Raw genomic sequence first — 17,675 nt, 5'->3', positions numbered from 1 at the left:
TGGGGTTTTAAAGATGAGACGCGTTTCAAAATGAAGAAAAAAAAAATAAAAAGGGGTGCAACACGAGGACTTCCCGGGAGGTCACCCATCCTAGTACTACTCTCGCCCGAGCACGCTTAACTGCGGAGTTCTGATGGGATCCGGTGCATTAGTGCTGGTATGATCACACCCGTTAGTACATGACTCGCGATTCCATATATCCTTTTCGTCGGAGAGCACGAGTAGATTTGCGTGGAGCCCAGAAGTTTTTTTTTTTTTTTTGACTTTTTCCATGCATCAAAATGTATTAAATTTGATGTAGTAAACTGCAAAAGCACCCGGAAACAGCGAATCGCATCTCGTTCACAGCCCGTAACATTGGGCAGCCTGTTTGAGGCTCTAAACGGCTGAATTTGGGCTCGAAAAATGGCCAGGCCTATTCACTGACCTAGATGGTTTTGGGGGCTTTCCGAAATGGTGCTGTGGGCTGCGTAGTTCCTCACGGTTAAAAAGTTATGGGGTTTTAAAGATGAGACGCGTTTCAAAATGAAGAAAAAAAAAATAAAAAGGGGTGCAACACGAGGACTTCCCGGGAGGTCACCCATCCTAGTACTACTCTCGCCCAAGCACGCTTAACTGCGGAGTTCTGATGGGATCCGGTGCATTAGTGCTGGTATGATCGCACCCGTTAGTACATGACTCGCGATTCCATATATCCTTTTCGTCGGAGAGCACGAGTAGATTTGCGTGGAGCCCACAAGTTTTTTTTTTTTTTTTTGACTTTTTCATGCATCAAAATGTATGAAATTTGATGTAGTAAACTGCAAAAGCACCCGGAAACAGCGAATCGCATCTCGTTCACAGCCCGTAACATTCGGCAGCCTGTTTGAGGCTCTAAACGGCTGAATTTGGGCTCGAAAAATGGCCAGGCCTATTCACTGACCTAGATGGTTTTGGGGGCTTTCCGAAATGGTGCTGTGGGCGGCGTAGTTCCTCACGGTTAAAAAGTTATGGGGTTTTAAAGATGAGACGCGTTTCAAAATGAAGAAAAAAAAATAAAAAGGGGTGCAACACGAGGACTTCCCGGGAGGTCACCCATCCTAGTACTACTCTCGCCCAAGCACGCTTAACTGCGGAGTTCTGATGGGATCCGGTGCATTAGTGCTGGTATGATCGCACCCGTTAGTACATGACTCGCGATTCCATATATCCTTTTCGTCGGAGAGCACGAGTAGATTTGCGTGGAGCCCACAAGTTTTTTTTTTTTTTTGACTTTTTCCATGCATCAAAATGTATGAAATTTGATGTAGTAAACTGCAAAAGCACCCGGAAACAGCGAATCGCATCTCGTTCACAGCCCGTAACATTCGGCAGCCTGTTTGAGGCTCTAAACGGCTGAATTTGGGCTCGAAAAATGGCCAGGCCTATTCACTGACCTAGATGGTTTTGGGGGCTTTCCGAAATGGTGCTGTGGGCGGCGTAGTTCCTCACGGTTAAAAAGTTATGGGTTTTAAAGATGAGACGCGTTTCAAAATGAAGAAAAAAAAATAAAAAGGGTGCAACACGAGGACTTCCCGGGAGGTCACCCATCCTAGTACTACTCTCGCCCAAGCACGCTTAACTGCGGAGTTCTGATGGGATCCGGTGCATTAGTGCTGGTATGATCGCACCCGTTAGTACATGACTCGCGATTCCATATATCCTTTTCGTCGGAGAGCACGAGTAGATTTGCGTGGAGCCCACAAGTTTTTTTTTTTTTTTTGACTTTTTCCATGCATCAAAATGTATGAAATTTGATGTAGTAAACTGCAAAAGCACCCGAAACAGCGAATCGCATCTCGTTCACAGCCCGTAACATTCGGCAGCCTGTTTGAGGCTCTAAACGGCTGAATTTGGGCTCGAAAAATGGCCAGGCCTATTCACTGACCTAGATGGTTTTTGGGGCTTTCCGAAATGGTGCTGTGGGCGGCGTAGTTCCTCACGGTTAAAAAGTTATGGGGTTTTAAAGATGAGACGCGTTTCAAAATGAAGAAAAAAAATAAAAAAAGGGGTGCAACACGAGGACTTCCCGGGAGGTCACCCATCCTAGTACTACTCTCGCCCAAGCACGCTTAACTGCGGAGTTCTGATGGGATCCGGTGCATTAGTGCTGGTATGATCGCACCCGTTAGTACATGACTCGCGATTCCATATATCCTTTTCGTCGGAGAGCACGAGTATTTGCGTGGAGCCCACAAGTTTTTTTTTTTTTTTTTGACTTTTTCCATGCATCAAAATGTATGAAATTTGATGTAGTAAACTGCAAAAGCACCCGGAAACAGCGAATCGCATCTCGTTCACAGCCCGTAACATTCGGCAGCCTGTTTGAGGCTCTAAACGGCTGAATTTGGGCTCGAAAAATGGCCAGGCCTATTCACTGACCTAGATGGTTTTGGGGGCTTTCCGAAATGGTGCTGTGGGCGGCGTAGTTCCTCACGGTTAAAAAGTTATGGGGTTTTAAAGATGAGACGCGTTTCAAAATGAAGAGAAAAAAAATAAAAAGGGGTGCAACACGAGGACTTCCCGGGAGGTCACCCATCCTAGCTACTCTCGCCCAAGCACGCTTAACTGCGGAGTTCTGATGGGATCCGGTGCATTAGTGCTGGTATGATCGCACCCGTTAGTACATGACTCGCGATTCCATATATCCTTTTCGTCGGAGAGCACGAGTAGATTTGCGTGGAGCCCACAAGTTTTTTTTTTTTTTTGACTTTTTCCATGCATCAAAATGTATGAAATTTGATGTAGTAAACTGCAAAAGCACCCGGAAACAGCGAATCGCATCTCGTTCACAGCCCGTAACATTCGGCAGCCTGTTTGAGGCTCTAAACGGCTGAATTTGGGCTCGAAAAATGGCCAGGCCTATTCACTGACCTAGATGGTTTTGGGGCTTTCCGAAATGGTGCTGTGGGCGGCGTAGTTCCTCACGGTTAAAAAGTTATGGGGTTTTAAAGATGAGACGCGTTTCAAAATGAAGAAAAAAAAATAAAAAGGGGTGCAACACGAGGACTTCCCGGGAGGTCACCCATCCTAGTACTACTCTCGCCCAAGCACGCTTAACTGCGGAGTTCTGATGGGATCCGGTGCATTAGTGCTGGTATGATCGCACCCGTTAGTACATGACTCGCGATTCCATATATCCTTTTCGTCGGAGAGCACGAGTAGATTTGCGTGGAGCCCACAAGTTTTTTTTTTTTTTTGACTTTTTCCATGCATCAAAATGTATGAAATTTGATGTAGTAAACTGCAAAAGCACCCGGAAACAGCGAATCGCATCTCGTTCACAGCCCGTAACATTCGGCAGCCTGTTTGAGGCTCTAAACGGCTGAATTTGGGCTCGAAAAATGGCCAGGCCTATTCACTGACCTAGATGGTTTTGGGGCTTTCCGAAATGGTGCTGTGGGCGGCGTAGTTCCTCACGGTTAAAAAGTTATGGGGTTTTAAAGATGAGACGCGTTTCAAAATGAAGAAAAAAAAAATAAAAAGGGGTGCAACACGAGGACTTCCCGGGAGGTCACCCATCCTAGTACTACTCTCGCCCAAGCACGCTTAACTGCGGAGTTCTGATGGGATCCGGTGCATTAGTGCTGGTATGATCGCACCCGTTAGTACATGACTCGCGATTCCATATATCCTTTTCGTCGGAGAGCACGAGTAGATTTGCGTGGAGCCCACAAGTTTTTTTTTTTTTTTTGACTTTTTCCATGCATCAAAATGTATGAAATTTGATGTAGTAAACTGCAAAAGCACCCGGAAACAGCGAATCGCATCTCGTTCACAGCCCGTAACATTCGGCAGCCTGTTTGAGGCTCTAAACGGCTGAATTTGGGCTCGAAAAATGGCCAGGCCTATTCACTGACCTAGATGGTTTTGGGGGCTTTCCGAAATGGTGCTGTGGGCGGCGTAGTTCCTCACGGTTAAAAAGTTATGGGGTTTTAAAGATGAGACGCGTTTCAAAATGAAGAAAAAAAAATAAAAAGGGGTGCAACACGAGGACTTCCCGGGAGGTCACCCATCCTAGTACTACTCTCGCCCAAGCACGCTTAACTGCGGAGTTCTGATGGGATCCGGTGCATTAGTGCTGGTATGATCGCACCCGTTAGTACATGACTCGCGATTCCATATATCCTTTTCGTCGGAGAGCACGAGTAGATTTGCGTGGAGCCCACAAGTTTTTTTTTTTTTTTGACTTTTTCCATGCATCAAAATGTATGAAATTTGATGTAGTAAACTGCAAAAGCACCCGGAAACAGCGAATCGCATCTCGTTCACAGCCCGTAACATTCGGCAGCCTGTTTGAGGCTCTAAACGGCTGAATTTGGGCTCGAAAAATGGCCAGGCCTATTCACTGACCTAGATGGTTTTGGGGGCTTTCCGAAATGGTGCTGTGGGCGGCGTAGTTCCTCACGGTTAAAAAGTTATGGGGTTTTAAAGATGAGACGCGTTTCAAAATGAAGAAAAAAAAAATAAAAAGGGGTGCAACACGAGGACTTCCCGGGAGGTCACCCATCCTAGTACTACTCTCGCCCAAGCACGCTTAACTGCGGAGTTCTGATGGGATCCGGTGCATTAGTGCTGGTATGATCGCACCCGTTAGTACATGACTCGCGATTCCATATATCCTTTTCGTCGGAGAGCACGAGTAGATTTGCGTGGAGCCCACAAGTTTTTTTTTTTTTTTGACTTTTTCCATGCATCAAAATGTATGAAATTTGATGTAGTAAACTGCAAAAGCACCCGGAAACAGCGAATCGCATCTCGTTCACAGCCCGTAACATTCGGCAGCCTGTTTGAGGCTCTAAACGGCTGAATTTGGGCTCGAAAAATGGCCAGGCCTATTCACTGACCTAGATGGTTTTGGGGGCTTTCCGAAATGGTGCTGTGGGCGGCGTAGTTCCTCACGGTTAAAAAGTTATGGGGTTTTAAAGATGAGACGCGTTTCAAAATGAAGAAAAAAAAATAAAAAGGGGTGCAACACGAGGACTTCCCGGGAGGTCACCCATCCTAGTACTACTCTCGCCCAAGCACGCTTAACTGCGGAGTTCTGATGGGATCCGGTGCATTAGTGCTGGTATGATCGCACCCGTTAGTACATGACTCGCGATTCCATATATCCTTTTCGTCGGAGAGCACGAGTAGATTTGCGTGGAGCCCACAAGTTTTTTTTTTTTTTTGACTTTTTCCATGCATCAAAATGTATGAAATTTGATGTAGTAAACTGCAAAAGCACCCGGAAACAGCGAATCGCATCTCGTTCACAGCCCGTAACATTCGGCAGCCTGTTTGAGGCTCTAAACGGCTGAATTTGGGCTCGAAAAATGGCCAGGCCTATTCACTGACCTAGATGGTTTTGGGGGCTTTCCGAAATGGTGCTGTGGGCGGCGTAGTTCCTCACGGTTAAAAAGTTATGGGGTTTTAAAGATGAGACGCGTTTCAAAATGAAGAAAAAAAAATAAAAAGGGGTGCAACACGAGGACTTCCCGGGAGGTCACCCATCCTAGTACTACTCTCGCCCAAGCACGCTTAACTGCGGAGTTCTGATGGGATCCGGTGCATTAGTGCTGGTATGATCGCACCCGTTAGTACATGACTCGCGATTCCATATATCCTTTTCGTCGGAGAGCACGAGTAGATTTGCGTGGAGCCCACAAGTTTTTTTTTTTTTTTGACTTTTTCCATGCATCAAAATGTATGAAATTTGATGTAGTAAACTGCAAAAGCACCCGGAAACAGCGAATCGCATCTCGTTCACAGCCCGTAACATTCGGCAGCCTGTTTGAGGCTCTAAACGGCTGAATTTGGGCTCGAAAAATGGCCAGGCCTATTCACTGACCTAGATGGTTTTGGGGGCTTTCCGAAATGGTGCTGTGGGCGGCGTAGTTCCTCACGGTTAAAAAGTTATGGGGTTTTAAAGATGAGACGCGTTTCAAAATGAAGAAAAAAAAATAAAAAGGGGTGCAACACGAGGACTTCCCGGGAGGTCACCCATCCTAGTACTACTCTCGCCCAAGCACGCTTAACTGCGGAGTTCTGATGGGATCCGGTGCATTAGTGCTGGTATGATCGCACCCGTTAGTACATGACTCGCGATTCCATATATCCTTTTCGTCGGAGAGCACGAGTAGATTTGCGTGGAGCCCACAAGTTTTTTTTTTTTTTTTGACTTTTTCCATGCATCAAAATGTATGAAATTTGATGTAGTAAACTGCAAAAGCACCCGGAAACAGCGAATCGCATCTCGTTCACAGCCCGTAACATTCGGCAGCCTGTTTGAGGCTCTAAACGGCTGAATTTGGGCTCGAAAAATGGCCAGGCCTATTCACTGACCTAGATGGTTTTGGGGGCTTTCCGAAATGGTGCTGTGGGCGGCGTAGTTCCTCACGGTTAAAAAGTTATGGGGTTTTAAAGATGAGACGCGTTTCAAAATGAAGAAAAAAAATAAAAAGGGGTGCAACACGAGGACTTCCCGGGAGGTCACCCATCCTAGTACTACTCTCGCCCAAGCACGCTTAACTGCGGAGTTCTGATGGGATCCGGTGCATTAGTGCTGGTATGATCGCACCCGTTAGTACATGACTCGCGATTCCATATATCCTTTTCGTCGGAGAGCACGAGTAGATTTGCGTGGAGCCCACAAGTTTTTTTTTTTTTTTTGACTTTTTCCATGCATCAAAATGTATGAAATTTGATGTAGTAAACTGCAAAAGCACCCGGAAACAGCGAATCGCATCTCGTTCACAGCCCGTAACATTCGGCAGCCTGTTTGAGGCTCTAAACGGCTGAATTTGGGCTCGAAAAATGGCCAGGCCTATTCACTGACCTAGATGGTTTTGGGGGCTTTCCGAAATGGTGCTGTGGGCGGCGTAGTTCCTCACGGTTAAAAAGTTATGGGGTTTTAAAGATGAGACGCGTTTCAAAATGAAGAAAAAAAAATAAAAAGGGGTGCAACACGAGGACTTCCCGGGAGGTCACCCATCCTAGTACTACTCTCGCCCAAGCACGCTTAACTGCGGAGTTCTGATGGGATCCGGTGCATTAGTGCTGGTATGATCGCACCCGTTAGTACATGACTCGCGATTCCATATATCCTTTTCGTCGGAGAGCACGAGTAGATTTGCGTGGAGCCCACAAGTTTTTTTTTTTTTTTGACTTTTTCCATGCATCAAAATGTATGAAATTTGATGTAGTAAACTGCAAAAGCACCCGGAAACAGCGAATCGCATCTCGTTCACAGCCCGTAACATTCGGCAGCCTGTTTGAGGCTCTAAACGGCTGAATTTGGGCTCGAAAAATGGCCAGGCCTATTCACTGACCTAGATGGTTTTGGGGGCTTTCCGAAATGGTGCTGTGGGCGGCGTAGTTCCTCACGGTTAAAAAGTTATGGGGTTTTAAAGATGAGACGCGTTTCAAAATGAAGAAAAAAAAATAAAAAGGGGTGCAACACGAGGACTTCCCGGGAGGTCACCCATCCTAGTACTACTCTCGCCCAAGCACGCTTAACTGCGGAGTTCTGATGGGATCCGGTGCATTAGTGCTGGTATGATCGCACCCGTTAGTACATGACTCGCGATTCCATATATCCTTTTCGTCGGAGAGCACGAGTAGATTTGCGTGGAGCCCACAAGTTTTTTTTTTTTTTTGACTTTTTCCATGCATCAAAATGTATGAAATTTGATGTAGTAAACTGCAAAAGCACCCGGAAACAGCGAATCGCATCTCGTTCACAGCCCGTAACATTCGGCAGCCTGTTTGAGGCTCTAAACGGCTGAATTTGGGCTCGAAAAATGGCCAGGCCTATTCACTGACCTAGATGGTTTTGGGGGCTTTCCGAAATGGTGCTGTGGGCGGCGTAGTTCCTCACGGTTAAAAAGTTATGGGGTTTTAAAGATGAGACGCGTTTCAAAATGAAGAAAAAAAAATAAAAAGGGGTGCAACACGAGGACTTCCCGGGAGGTCACCCATCCTAGTACTACTCTCGCCCAAGCACGCTTAACTGCGGAGTTCTGATGGGATCCGGTGCATTAGTGCTGGTATGATCGCACCCGTTAGTACATGACTCGCGATTCCATATATCCTTTTCGTCGGAGAGCACGAGTAGATTTGCGTGGAGCCCACAAGTTTTTTTTTTTTTTTTGACTTTTTCCATGCATCAAAATGTATGAAATTTGATGTAGTAAACTGCAAAAGCACCCGGAAACAGCGAATCGCATCTCGTTCACAGCCCGTAACATTCGGCAGCCTGTTTGAGGCTCTAAACGGCTGAATTTGGGCTCGAAAAATGGCCAGGCCTATTCACTGACCTAGATGGTTTTGGGGGCTTTCCGAAATGGTGCTGTGGGCGGCGTAGTTCCTCACGGTTAAAAAGTTATGGGGTTTTAAAGATGAGACGCGTTTCAAAATGAAGAAAAAAAAATAAAAAGGGGTGCAACACGAGGACTTCCCGGGAGGTCACCCATCCTAGTACTACTCTCGCCCAAGCACGCTTAACTGCGGAGTTCTGATGGGATCCGGTGCATTAGTGCTGGTATGATCGCACCCGTTAGTACATGACTCGCGATTCCATATATCCTTTTCGTCGGAGAGCACGAGTAGATTTGCGTGGAGCCCACAAGTTTTTTTTTTTTTTTTGACTTTTTCCATGCATCAAAATGTATGAAATTTGATGTAGTAAACTGCAAAAGCACCCGGAAACAGCGAATCGCATCTCGTTCACAGCCCGTAACATTCGGCAGCCTGTTTGAGGCTCTAAACGGCTGAATTTGGGCTCGAAAAATGGCCAGGCCTATTCACTGACCTAGATGGTTTTGGGGGCTTTCCGAAATGGTGCTGTGGGCGGCGTAGTTCCTCACGGTTAAAAAGTTATGGGGTTTTAAAGATGAGACGCGTTTCAAAATGAAGAAAAAAAAATAAAAAGGGGTGCAACACGAGGACTTCCCGGGAGGTCACCCATCCTAGTACTACTCTCGCCCAAGCACGCTTAACTGCGGAGTTCTGATGGGATCCGGTGCATTAGTGCTGGTATGATCGCACCCGTTAGTACATGACTCGCGATTCCATATATCCTTTTCGTCGGAGAGCACGAGTAGATTTGCGTGGAGCCCACAAGTTTTTTTTTTTTTTTGACTTTTTCCATGCATCAAAATGTATGAAATTTGATGTAGTAAACTGCAAAAGCACCCGGAAACAGCGAATCGCATCTCGTTCACAGCCCGTAACATTCGGCAGCCTGTTTGAGGCTCTAAACGGCTGAATTTGGGCTCGAAAAATGGCCAGGCCTATTCACTGACCTAGATGGTTTTGGGGGCTTTCCGAAATGGTGCTGTGGGCGGCGTAGTTCCTCACGGTTAAAAAGTTATGGGGTTTTAAAGATGAGACGCGTTTCAAAATGAAGAAAAAAAAATAAAAAGGGGTGCAACACGAGGACTTCCCGGGAGGTCACCCATCCTAGTACTACTCTCGCCCAAGCACGCTTAACTGCGGAGTTCTGATGGGATCCGGTGCATTAGTGCTGGTATGATCGCACCCGTTAGTACATGACTCGCGATTCCATATATCCTTTTCGTCGGAGAGCACGAGTAGATTTGCGTGGAGCCCACAAGTTTTTTTTTTTTTTTTGACTTTTTCCATGCATCAAAATGTATGAAATTTGATGTAGTAAACTGCAAAAGCACCCGGAAACAGCGAATCGCATCTCGTTCACAGCCCGTAACATTCGGCAGCCTGTTTGAGGCTCTAAACGGCTGAATTTGGGCTCGAAAAATGGCCAGGCCTATTCACTGACCTAGATGGTTTTGGGGGCTTTCCGAAATGGTGCTGTGGGCGGCGTAGTTCCTCACGGTTAAAAAGTTATGGGGTTTTAAAGATGAGACGCGTTTCAAAATGAAGAAAAAAAAATAAAAAGGGGTGCAACACGAGGACTTCCCGGGAGGTCACCCATCCTAGTACTACTCTCGCCCAAGCACGCTTAACTGCGGAGTTCTGATGGGATCCGGTGCATTAGTGCTGGTATGATCGCACCCGTTAGTACATGACTCGCGATTCCATATATCCTTTTCGTCGGAGAGCACGAGTAGATTTGCGTGGAGCCCACAAGTTTTTTTTTTTTTTTGACTTTTTCCATGCATCAAAATGTATGAAATTTGATGTAGTAAACTGCAAAAGCACCCGGAAACAGCGAATCGCATCTCGTTCACAGCCCGTAACATTCGGCAGCCTGTTTGAGGCTCTAAACGGCTGAATTTGGGCTCGAAAAATGGCCAGGCCTATTCACTGACCTAGATGGTTTTGGGGGCTTTCCGAAATGGTGCTGTGGGCGGCGTAGTTCCTCACGGTTAAAAAGTTATGGGGTTTTAAAGATGAGACGCGTTTCAAAATGAAGAAAAAAAAATAAAAAGGGGTGCAACACGAGGACTTCCCGGGAGGTCACCCATCCTAGTACTACTCTCGCCCAAGCACGCTTAACTGCGGAGTTCTGATGGGATCCGGTGCATTAGTGCTGGTATGATCGCACCCGTTAGTACATGACTCGCGATTCCATATATCCTTTTCGTCGGAGAGCACGAGTAGATTTGCGTGGAGCCCACAAGTTTTTTTTTTTTTTTTGACTTTTTCCATGCATCAAAATGTATGAAATTTGATGTAGTAAACTGCAAAAGCACCCGGAAACAGCGAATCGCATCTCGTTCACAGCCCGTAACATTCGGCAGCCTGTTTGAGGCTCTAAACGGCTGAATTTGGGCTCGAAAAATGGCCAGGCCTATTCACTGACCTAGATGGTTTTGGGGGCTTTCCGAAATGGTGCTGTGGGCGGCGTAGTTCCTCACGGTTAAAAAGTTATGGGGTTTTAAAGATGAGACGCGTTTCAAAATGAAGAAAAAAAAATAAAAAGGGGTGCAACACGAGGACTTCCCGGGAGGTCACCCATCCTAGTACTACTCTCGCCCAAGCACGCTTAACTGCGGAGTTCTGATGGGATCCGGTGCATTAGTGCTGGTATGATCGCACCCGTTAGTACATGACTCGCGATTCCATATATCCTTTTCGTCGGAGAGCACGAGTAGATTTGCGTGGAGCCCACAAGTTTTTTTTTTTTTTTTGACTTTTTCCATGCATCAAAATGTATGAAATTTGATGTAGTAAACTGCAAAAGCACCCGGAAACAGCGAATCGCATCTCGTTCACAGCCCGTAACATTCGGCAGCCTGTTTGAGGCTCTAAACGGCTGAATTTGGGCTCGAAAAATGGCCAGGCCTATTCACTGACCTAGATGGTTTTGGGGGCTTTCCGAAATGGTGCTGTGGGCGGCGTAGTTCCTCACGGTTAAAAAGTTATGGGGTTTTAAAGATGAGACGCGTTTCAAAATGAAGAAAAAAAAATAAAAAGGGGTGCAACACGAGGACTTCCCGGGAGGTCACCCATCCTAGTACTACTCTCGCCCAAGCACGCTTAACTGCGGAGTTCTGATGGGATCCGGTGCATTAGTGCTGGTATGATCGCACCCGTTAGTACATGACTCGCGATTCCATATATCCTTTTCGTCGGAGAGCACGAGTAGATTTGCGTGGAGCCCACAAGTTTTTTTTTTTTTTTTGACTTTTTCCATGCATCAAAATGTATGAAATTTGATGTAGTAAACTGCAAAAGCACCCGGAAACAGCGAATCGCATCTCGTTCACAGCCCGTAACATTCGGCAGCCTGTTTGAGGCTCTAAACGGCTGAATTTGGGCTCGAAAAATGGCCAGGCCTATTCACTGACCTAGATGGTTTTGGGGGCTTTCCGAAATGGTGCTGTGGGCGGCGTAGTTCCTCACGGTTAAAAAGTTATGGGGTTTTAAAGATGAGACGCGTTTCAAAATGAAGAAAAAAAAATAAAAAGGGGTGCAACACGAGGACTTCCCGGGAGGTCACCCATCCTAGTACTACTCTCGCCCAAGCACGCTTAACTGCGGAGTTCTGATGGGATCCGGTGCATTAGTGCTGGTATGATCGCACCCGTTAGTACATGACTCGCGATTCCATATATCCTTTTCGTCGGAGAGCACGAGTAGATTTGCGTGGAGCCCACAAGTTTTTTTTTTTTTTTTGACTTTTTCCATGCATCAAAATGTATGAAATTTGATGTAGTAAACTGCAAAAGCACCCGGAAACAGCGAATCGCATCTCGTTCACAGCCCGTAACATTCGGCAGCCTGTTTGAGGCTCTAAACGGCTGAATTTGGGCTCGAAAAATGGCCAGGCCTATTCACTGACCTAGATGGTTTTGGGGGCTTTCCGAAATGGTGCTGTGGGCGGCGTAGTTCCTCACGGTTAAAAAGTTATGGGGTTTTAAAGATGAGACGCGTTTCAAAATGAAGAAAAAAAAATAAAAAGGGGTGCAACACGAGGACTTCCCGGGAGGTCACCCATCCTAGTACTACTCTCGCCCAAGCACGCTTAACTGCGGAGTTCTGATGGGATCCGGTGCATTAGTGCTGGTATGATCGCACCCGTTAGTACATGACTCGCGATTCCATATATCCTTTTCGTCGGAGAGCACGAGTAGATTTGCGTGGAGCCCACAAGTTTTTTTTTTTTTTTGACTTTTTCCATGCATCAAAATGTATGAAATTTGATGTAGTAAACTGCAAAAGCACCCGGAAACAGCGAATCGCATCTCGTTCACAGCCCGTAACATTCGGCAGCCTGTTTGAGGCTCTAAACGGCTGAATTTGGGCTCGAAAAATGGCCAGGCCTATTCACTGACCTAGATGGTTTTGGGGGCTTTCCGAAATGGTGCTGTGGGCGGCGTAGTTCCTCACGGTTAAAAAGTTATGGGGTTTTAAAGATGAGACGCGTTTCAAAATGAAGAAAAAAAAATAAAAAGGGGTGCAACACGAGGACTTCCCGGGAGGTCACCCATCCTAGTACTACTCTCGCCCAAGCACGCTTAACTGCGGAGTTCTGATGGGATCCGGTGCATTAGTGCTGGTATGATCGCACCCGTTAGTACATGACTCGCGATTCCATATATCCTTTTCGTCGGAGAGCACGAGTAGATTTGCGTGGAGCCCACAAGTTTTTTTTTTTTTTTGACTTTTTCCATGCATCAAAATGTATGAAATTTGATGTAGTAAACTGCAAAAGCACCCGGAAACAGCGAATCGCATCTCGTTCACAGCCCGTAACATTCGGCAGCCTGTTTGAGGCTCTAAACGGCTGAATTTGGGCTCGAAAAATGGCCAGGCCTATTCACTGACCTAGATGGTTTTGGGGGCTTTCCGAAATGGTGCTGTGGGCGGCGTAGTTCCTCACGGTTAAAAAGTTATGGGGTTTTAAAGATGAGACGCGTTTCAAAATGAAGAAAAAAAAATAAAAAGGGGTGCAACACGAGGACTTCCCGGGAGGTCACCCATCCTAGTACTACTCTCGCCCAAGCACGCTTAACTGCGGAGTTCTGATGGGATCCGGTGCATTAGTGCTGGTATGATCGCACCCGTTAGTACATGACTCGCGATTCCATATATCCTTTTCGTCGGAGAGCACGAGTAGATTTGCGTGGAGCCCACAAGTTTTTTTTTTTTTTTTGACTTTTTCCATGCATCAAAATGTATGAAATTTGATGTAGTAAACTGCAAAAGCACCCGGAAACAGCGAATCGCATCTCGTTCACAGCCCGTAACATTCGGCAGCCTGTTTGAGGCTCTAAACGGCTGAATTTGGGCTCGAAAAATGGCCAGGCCTATTCACTGACCTAGATGGTTTTGGGGGCTTTCCGAAATGGTGCTGTGGGCGGCGTAGTTCCTCACGGTTAAAAAGTTATGGGGTTTTAAAGATGAGACGCGTTTCAAAATGAAGAAAAAAAAATAAAAAGGGGTGCAACACGAGGACTTCCCGGGAGGTCACCCATCCTAGTACTACTCTCGCCCAAGCACGCTTAACTGCGGAGTTCTGATGGGATCCGGTGCATTAGTGCTGGTATGATCGCACCCGTTAGTACATGACTCGCGATTCCATATATCCTTTTCGTCGGAGAGCACGAGTAGATTTGCGTGGAGCCCACAAGTTTTTTTTTTTTTTTTGACTTTTTCCATGCATCAAAATGTATGAAATTTGATGTAGTAAACTGCAAAAGCACCCGGAAACAGCGAATCGCATCTCGTTCACAGCCCGTAACATTCGGCAGCCTGTTTGAGGCTCTAAACGGCTGAATTTGGGCTCGAAAAATGGCCAGGCCTATTCACTGACCTAGATGGTTTTGGGGGCTTTCCGAAATGGTGCTGTGGGCGGCGTAGTTCCTCACGGTTAAAAAGTTATGGGGTTTTAAAGATGAGACGCGTTTCAAAATGAAGAAAAAAAAATAAAAAGGGGTGCAACACGAGGACTTCCCGGGAGGTCACCCATCCTAGTACTACTCTCGCCCAAGCACGCTTAACTGCGGAGTTCTGATGGGATCCGGTGCATTAGTGCTGGTATGATCGCACCCGTTAGTACATGACTCGCGATTCCATATATCCTTTTCGTCGGAGAGCACGAGTAGATTTGCGTGGAGCCCACAAGTTTTTTTTTTTTTTTGACTTTTTCCATGCATCAAAATGTATGAAATTTGATGTAGTAAACTGCAAAAGCACCCGGAAACAGCGAATCGCATCTCGTTCACAGCCCGTAACATTCGGCAGCCTGTTTGAGGCTCTAAACGGCTGAATTTGGGCTCGAAAAATGGCCAGGCCTATTCACTGACCTAGATGGTTTTGGGGGCTTTCCGAAATGGTGCTGTGGGCGGCGTAGTTCCTCACGGTTAAAAAGTTATGGGGTTTTAAAGATGAGACGCGTTTCAAAATGAAGAAAAAAAAATAAAAAGGGGTGCAACACGAGGACTTCCCGGGAGGTCACCCATCCTAGTACTACTCTCGCCCAAGCACGCTTAACTGCGGAGTTCTGATGGGATCCGGTGCATTAGTGCTGGTATGATCGCACCCGTTAGTACATGACTCGCGATTCCATATATCCTTTTCGTCGGAGAGCACGAGTAGATTTGCGTGGAGCCCACAAGTTTTTTTTTTTTTTTGACTTTTTCCATGCATCAAAATGTATGAAATTTGATGTAGTAAACTGCAAAAGCACCCGGAAACAGCGAATCGCATCTCGTTCACAGCCCGTAACATTCGGCAGCCTGTTTGAGGCTCTAAACGGCTGAATTTGGGCTCGAAAAATGGCCAGGCCTATTCACTGACCTAGATGGTTTTGGGGGCTTTCCGAAATGGTGCTGTGGGCGGCGTAGTTCCTCACGGTTAAAAAGTTATGGGGTTTTAAAGATGAGACGCGTTTCAAAATGAAGAAAAAAAAATAAAAAGGGGTGCAACACGAGGACTTCCCGGGAGGTCACCCATCCTAGTACTACTCTCGCCCAAGCACGCTTAACTGCGGAGTTCTGATGGGATCCGGTGCATTAGTGCTGGTATGATCGCACCCGTTAGTACATGACTCGCGATTCCATATATCCTTTTCGTCGGAGAGCACGAGTAGATTTGCGTGGAGCCCACAAGTTTTTTTTTTTTTTTTGACTTTTTCCATGCATCAAAATGTATGAAATTTGATGTAGTAAACTGCAAAAGCACCCGGAAACAGCGAATCGCATCTCGTTCACAGCCCGTAACATTCGGCAGCCTGTTTGAGGCTCTAAACGGCTGAATTTGGGCTCGAAAAATGGCCAGGCCTATTCACTGACCTAGATGGTTTTGGGGGCTTTCCGAAATGGTGCTGTGGGCGGCGTAGTTCCTCACGGTTAAAAAGTTATGGGGTTTTAAAGATGAGACGCGTTTCAAAATGAAGAAAAAAAAATAAAAAGGGGTGCAACACGAGGACTTCCCGGGAGGTCACCCATCCTAGTACTACTCTCGCCCAAGCACGCTTAACTGCGGAGTTCTGATGGGATCCGGTGCATTAGTGCTGGTATGATCGCACCCGTTAGTACATGACTCGCGATTCCATATATCCTTTTCGTCGGAGAGCACGAGTAGATTTGCGTGGAGCCCACAAGTTTTTTTTTTTTTTTTGACTTTTTCCATGCATCAAAATGTATGAAATTTGATGTAGTAAACTGCAAAAGCACCCGGAAACAGCGAATCGCATCTCGTTCACAGCCCGTAACATTCGGCAGCCTGTTTGAGGCTCTAAACGGCTGAATTTGGGCTCGAAAAATGGCCAGGCCTATTCACTGACCTAGATGGTTTTGGGGGCTTTCCGAAATGGTGCTGTGGGCGGCGTAGTTCCTCACGGTTAAAAAGTTATGGGGTTTTAAAGATGAGACGCGTTTCAAAATGAAGAAAAAAAAATAAAAAGGGGTGCAACACGAGGACTTCCCGGGAGGTCACCCATCCTAGTACTACTCTCGCCCAAGCACGCTTAACTGCGGAGTTCTGATGGGATCCGGTGCATTAGTGCTGGTATGATCGCACCCGTTAGTACATGACTCGCGATTCCATATATCCTTTTCGTCGGAGAGCACGAGTAGATTTGCGTGGAGCCCACAAGTTTTTTTTTTTTTTTTGACTTTTTCCATGCATCAAAATGTATGAAATTTGATGTAGTAAACTGCAAAAGCACCCGGAAACAGCGAATCGCATCTCGTTCACAGCCCGTAACATTCGGCAGCCTGTTTGAGGCTCTAAACGGCTGAATTTGGGCTCGAAAAATGGCCAGGCCTATTCACTGACCTAGATGGTTTTGGGGGCTTTCCGAAATGGTGCTGTGGGCGGCGTAGTTCCTCACGGTTAAAAAGTTATGGGGTTTTAAAGATGAGACGCGTTTCAAAATGAAGAAAAAAAAATAAAAAGGGGTGCAACACGAGGACTTCCCGGGAGGTCACCCATCCTAGTACTACTCTCGCCCAAGCACGCTTAACTGCGGAGTTCTGATGGGATCCGGTGCATTAGTGCTGGTATGATCGCACCCGTTAGTACATGACTCGCGATTCCATATATCCTTTTCGTCGGAGAGCACGAGTAGATTTGCGTGGAGCCCACAAGTTTTTTTTTTTTTTTTGACTTTTTCCATGCATCAAAATGTATGAAATTTGATGTAGTAAACTGCAAAAGCACCCGGAAACAGCGAATCGCATCTCGTTCACAGCCCGTAACATTCGGCAGCCTGTTTGAGGCTCTAAACGGCTGAATTTGGGCTCGAAAAATGGCCAGGCCTATTCACTGACCTAGATGGTTTTGGGGGCTTTCCGAAATGGTGCTGTGGGCGGCGTAGTTCCTCACGGTTAAAAAGTTATGGGGTTTTAAAGATGAGACGCGTTTCAAAATGAAGAAAAAAAAATAAAAAGGGGTGCAACACGAGGACTTCCCGGGAGGTCACCCATCCTAGTACTACTCTCGCCCAAGCACGCTTAACTGCGGAGTTCTGATGGGATCCGGTGCATTAGTGCTGGTATGATCGCACCCGTTAGTACATGACTCGCGATTCCATATATCCTTTTCGTCGGAGAGCACGAGTAGATTTGCGTGGAGCCCACAAGTTTTTTTTTTTTTTTGACTTTTTCCATGCATCAAAATGTATGAAATTTGATGTAGTAAACTGCAAAAGCACCCGGAAACAGCGAATCGCATCTCGTTCACAGCCCGTAACATTCGGCAGCCTGTTTGAGGCTCTAAACGGCTGAATTTGGGCTCGAAAA

General features: G+C 46.3%; 36 non-coding genes across 36 annotated transcripts; all 36 read right to left on the bottom strand.

The window, feature by feature from the left end:
• Positions 1 to 52: 52 nt before the first annotated feature.
• Positions 53 to 171, bottom strand: LOC130501529 (5S ribosomal RNA). Its single transcript, XR_008939751.1, has one exon. It is a non-coding gene; the product is annotated as a 5S ribosomal RNA (ribosomal RNA).
• Positions 172 to 547: 376 nt separating this feature from the next.
• LOC130501524 (5S ribosomal RNA) lies at positions 548 to 666 on the bottom strand. The gene has a single exon (XR_008939746.1). It is a non-coding gene; the product is annotated as a 5S ribosomal RNA (ribosomal RNA).
• Positions 667 to 1,041: 375 nt separating this feature from the next.
• LOC130501523 (5S ribosomal RNA) lies at positions 1,042 to 1,160 on the bottom strand. Its single transcript, XR_008939745.1, has one exon. It is a non-coding gene; the product is annotated as a 5S ribosomal RNA (ribosomal RNA).
• A 372-nt stretch (positions 1,161 to 1,532) lies between these two features.
• LOC130501528 (5S ribosomal RNA) lies at positions 1,533 to 1,651 on the bottom strand. The gene has a single exon (XR_008939750.1). It is a non-coding gene; the product is annotated as a 5S ribosomal RNA (ribosomal RNA).
• Positions 1,652 to 2,026: 375 nt separating this feature from the next.
• LOC130501522 (5S ribosomal RNA) lies at positions 2,027 to 2,145 on the bottom strand. Its single transcript, XR_008939744.1, has one exon. It is a non-coding gene; the product is annotated as a 5S ribosomal RNA (ribosomal RNA).
• A 375-nt stretch (positions 2,146 to 2,520) lies between these two features.
• On the bottom strand, positions 2,521 to 2,637 carry LOC130501540 (5S ribosomal RNA). Its single transcript, XR_008939762.1, has one exon. It is a non-coding gene; the product is annotated as a 5S ribosomal RNA (ribosomal RNA).
• Positions 2,638 to 3,010: 373 nt separating this feature from the next.
• Positions 3,011 to 3,129, bottom strand: LOC130501521 (5S ribosomal RNA). The gene has a single exon (XR_008939743.1). It is a non-coding gene; the product is annotated as a 5S ribosomal RNA (ribosomal RNA).
• A 374-nt stretch (positions 3,130 to 3,503) lies between these two features.
• Positions 3,504 to 3,622, bottom strand: LOC130501519 (5S ribosomal RNA). Its single transcript, XR_008939741.1, has one exon. It is a non-coding gene; the product is annotated as a 5S ribosomal RNA (ribosomal RNA).
• Positions 3,623 to 3,997: 375 nt separating this feature from the next.
• On the bottom strand, positions 3,998 to 4,116 carry LOC130501518 (5S ribosomal RNA). Its single transcript, XR_008939740.1, has one exon. It is a non-coding gene; the product is annotated as a 5S ribosomal RNA (ribosomal RNA).
• A 375-nt stretch (positions 4,117 to 4,491) lies between these two features.
• Positions 4,492 to 4,610, bottom strand: LOC130501517 (5S ribosomal RNA). The gene has a single exon (XR_008939739.1). It is a non-coding gene; the product is annotated as a 5S ribosomal RNA (ribosomal RNA).
• A 374-nt stretch (positions 4,611 to 4,984) lies between these two features.
• On the bottom strand, positions 4,985 to 5,103 carry LOC130501516 (5S ribosomal RNA). The gene has a single exon (XR_008939738.1). It is a non-coding gene; the product is annotated as a 5S ribosomal RNA (ribosomal RNA).
• A 374-nt stretch (positions 5,104 to 5,477) lies between these two features.
• Positions 5,478 to 5,596, bottom strand: LOC130501515 (5S ribosomal RNA). Its single transcript, XR_008939737.1, has one exon. It is a non-coding gene; the product is annotated as a 5S ribosomal RNA (ribosomal RNA).
• A 374-nt stretch (positions 5,597 to 5,970) lies between these two features.
• LOC130501514 (5S ribosomal RNA) lies at positions 5,971 to 6,089 on the bottom strand. Its single transcript, XR_008939736.1, has one exon. It is a non-coding gene; the product is annotated as a 5S ribosomal RNA (ribosomal RNA).
• Positions 6,090 to 6,463: 374 nt separating this feature from the next.
• LOC130501513 (5S ribosomal RNA) lies at positions 6,464 to 6,582 on the bottom strand. The gene has a single exon (XR_008939735.1). It is a non-coding gene; the product is annotated as a 5S ribosomal RNA (ribosomal RNA).
• Positions 6,583 to 6,957: 375 nt separating this feature from the next.
• On the bottom strand, positions 6,958 to 7,076 carry LOC130501512 (5S ribosomal RNA). The gene has a single exon (XR_008939734.1). It is a non-coding gene; the product is annotated as a 5S ribosomal RNA (ribosomal RNA).
• Positions 7,077 to 7,450: 374 nt separating this feature from the next.
• On the bottom strand, positions 7,451 to 7,569 carry LOC130501511 (5S ribosomal RNA). The gene has a single exon (XR_008939733.1). It is a non-coding gene; the product is annotated as a 5S ribosomal RNA (ribosomal RNA).
• A 374-nt stretch (positions 7,570 to 7,943) lies between these two features.
• Positions 7,944 to 8,062, bottom strand: LOC130501510 (5S ribosomal RNA). The gene has a single exon (XR_008939732.1). It is a non-coding gene; the product is annotated as a 5S ribosomal RNA (ribosomal RNA).
• Positions 8,063 to 8,437: 375 nt separating this feature from the next.
• Positions 8,438 to 8,556, bottom strand: LOC130501507 (5S ribosomal RNA). The gene has a single exon (XR_008939730.1). It is a non-coding gene; the product is annotated as a 5S ribosomal RNA (ribosomal RNA).
• A 375-nt stretch (positions 8,557 to 8,931) lies between these two features.
• Positions 8,932 to 9,050, bottom strand: LOC130501506 (5S ribosomal RNA). The gene has a single exon (XR_008939729.1). It is a non-coding gene; the product is annotated as a 5S ribosomal RNA (ribosomal RNA).
• Positions 9,051 to 9,424: 374 nt separating this feature from the next.
• LOC130501505 (5S ribosomal RNA) lies at positions 9,425 to 9,543 on the bottom strand. The gene has a single exon (XR_008939728.1). It is a non-coding gene; the product is annotated as a 5S ribosomal RNA (ribosomal RNA).
• Positions 9,544 to 9,918: 375 nt separating this feature from the next.
• On the bottom strand, positions 9,919 to 10,037 carry LOC130501504 (5S ribosomal RNA). Its single transcript, XR_008939727.1, has one exon. It is a non-coding gene; the product is annotated as a 5S ribosomal RNA (ribosomal RNA).
• A 374-nt stretch (positions 10,038 to 10,411) lies between these two features.
• On the bottom strand, positions 10,412 to 10,530 carry LOC130501503 (5S ribosomal RNA). The gene has a single exon (XR_008939726.1). It is a non-coding gene; the product is annotated as a 5S ribosomal RNA (ribosomal RNA).
• A 375-nt stretch (positions 10,531 to 10,905) lies between these two features.
• LOC130501591 (5S ribosomal RNA) lies at positions 10,906 to 11,024 on the bottom strand. The gene has a single exon (XR_008939812.1). It is a non-coding gene; the product is annotated as a 5S ribosomal RNA (ribosomal RNA).
• Positions 11,025 to 11,399: 375 nt separating this feature from the next.
• On the bottom strand, positions 11,400 to 11,518 carry LOC130501590 (5S ribosomal RNA). The gene has a single exon (XR_008939811.1). It is a non-coding gene; the product is annotated as a 5S ribosomal RNA (ribosomal RNA).
• A 375-nt stretch (positions 11,519 to 11,893) lies between these two features.
• Positions 11,894 to 12,012, bottom strand: LOC130501589 (5S ribosomal RNA). Its single transcript, XR_008939810.1, has one exon. It is a non-coding gene; the product is annotated as a 5S ribosomal RNA (ribosomal RNA).
• A 375-nt stretch (positions 12,013 to 12,387) lies between these two features.
• On the bottom strand, positions 12,388 to 12,506 carry LOC130501588 (5S ribosomal RNA). The gene has a single exon (XR_008939809.1). It is a non-coding gene; the product is annotated as a 5S ribosomal RNA (ribosomal RNA).
• A 374-nt stretch (positions 12,507 to 12,880) lies between these two features.
• On the bottom strand, positions 12,881 to 12,999 carry LOC130501587 (5S ribosomal RNA). The gene has a single exon (XR_008939808.1). It is a non-coding gene; the product is annotated as a 5S ribosomal RNA (ribosomal RNA).
• A 374-nt stretch (positions 13,000 to 13,373) lies between these two features.
• LOC130501585 (5S ribosomal RNA) lies at positions 13,374 to 13,492 on the bottom strand. Its single transcript, XR_008939806.1, has one exon. It is a non-coding gene; the product is annotated as a 5S ribosomal RNA (ribosomal RNA).
• Positions 13,493 to 13,867: 375 nt separating this feature from the next.
• LOC130501584 (5S ribosomal RNA) lies at positions 13,868 to 13,986 on the bottom strand. Its single transcript, XR_008939805.1, has one exon. It is a non-coding gene; the product is annotated as a 5S ribosomal RNA (ribosomal RNA).
• A 375-nt stretch (positions 13,987 to 14,361) lies between these two features.
• LOC130501583 (5S ribosomal RNA) lies at positions 14,362 to 14,480 on the bottom strand. Its single transcript, XR_008939804.1, has one exon. It is a non-coding gene; the product is annotated as a 5S ribosomal RNA (ribosomal RNA).
• Positions 14,481 to 14,854: 374 nt separating this feature from the next.
• On the bottom strand, positions 14,855 to 14,973 carry LOC130501582 (5S ribosomal RNA). Its single transcript, XR_008939803.1, has one exon. It is a non-coding gene; the product is annotated as a 5S ribosomal RNA (ribosomal RNA).
• A 374-nt stretch (positions 14,974 to 15,347) lies between these two features.
• Positions 15,348 to 15,466, bottom strand: LOC130501581 (5S ribosomal RNA). Its single transcript, XR_008939802.1, has one exon. It is a non-coding gene; the product is annotated as a 5S ribosomal RNA (ribosomal RNA).
• Positions 15,467 to 15,841: 375 nt separating this feature from the next.
• LOC130501580 (5S ribosomal RNA) lies at positions 15,842 to 15,960 on the bottom strand. The gene has a single exon (XR_008939801.1). It is a non-coding gene; the product is annotated as a 5S ribosomal RNA (ribosomal RNA).
• Positions 15,961 to 16,335: 375 nt separating this feature from the next.
• Positions 16,336 to 16,454, bottom strand: LOC130501579 (5S ribosomal RNA). Its single transcript, XR_008939800.1, has one exon. It is a non-coding gene; the product is annotated as a 5S ribosomal RNA (ribosomal RNA).
• Positions 16,455 to 16,829: 375 nt separating this feature from the next.
• Positions 16,830 to 16,948, bottom strand: LOC130501578 (5S ribosomal RNA). Its single transcript, XR_008939799.1, has one exon. It is a non-coding gene; the product is annotated as a 5S ribosomal RNA (ribosomal RNA).
• A 375-nt stretch (positions 16,949 to 17,323) lies between these two features.
• Positions 17,324 to 17,442, bottom strand: LOC130501577 (5S ribosomal RNA). The gene has a single exon (XR_008939798.1). It is a non-coding gene; the product is annotated as a 5S ribosomal RNA (ribosomal RNA).
• Positions 17,443 to 17,675: the final 233 nt, after the last annotated feature.

Source organism: Raphanus sativus, unplaced genomic scaffold (assembly GCF_000801105.2).
Source record: "Raphanus sativus cultivar WK10039 unplaced genomic scaffold, ASM80110v3 Scaffold0219, whole genome shotgun sequence".
NCBI classification, from domain to species: Eukaryota; Viridiplantae; Streptophyta; class Magnoliopsida; order Brassicales; family Brassicaceae; genus Raphanus; species Raphanus sativus.
Note: the sequence above shows the minus strand (reverse complement) of the source record. Positions and strands in the feature narration are given on the sequence as shown.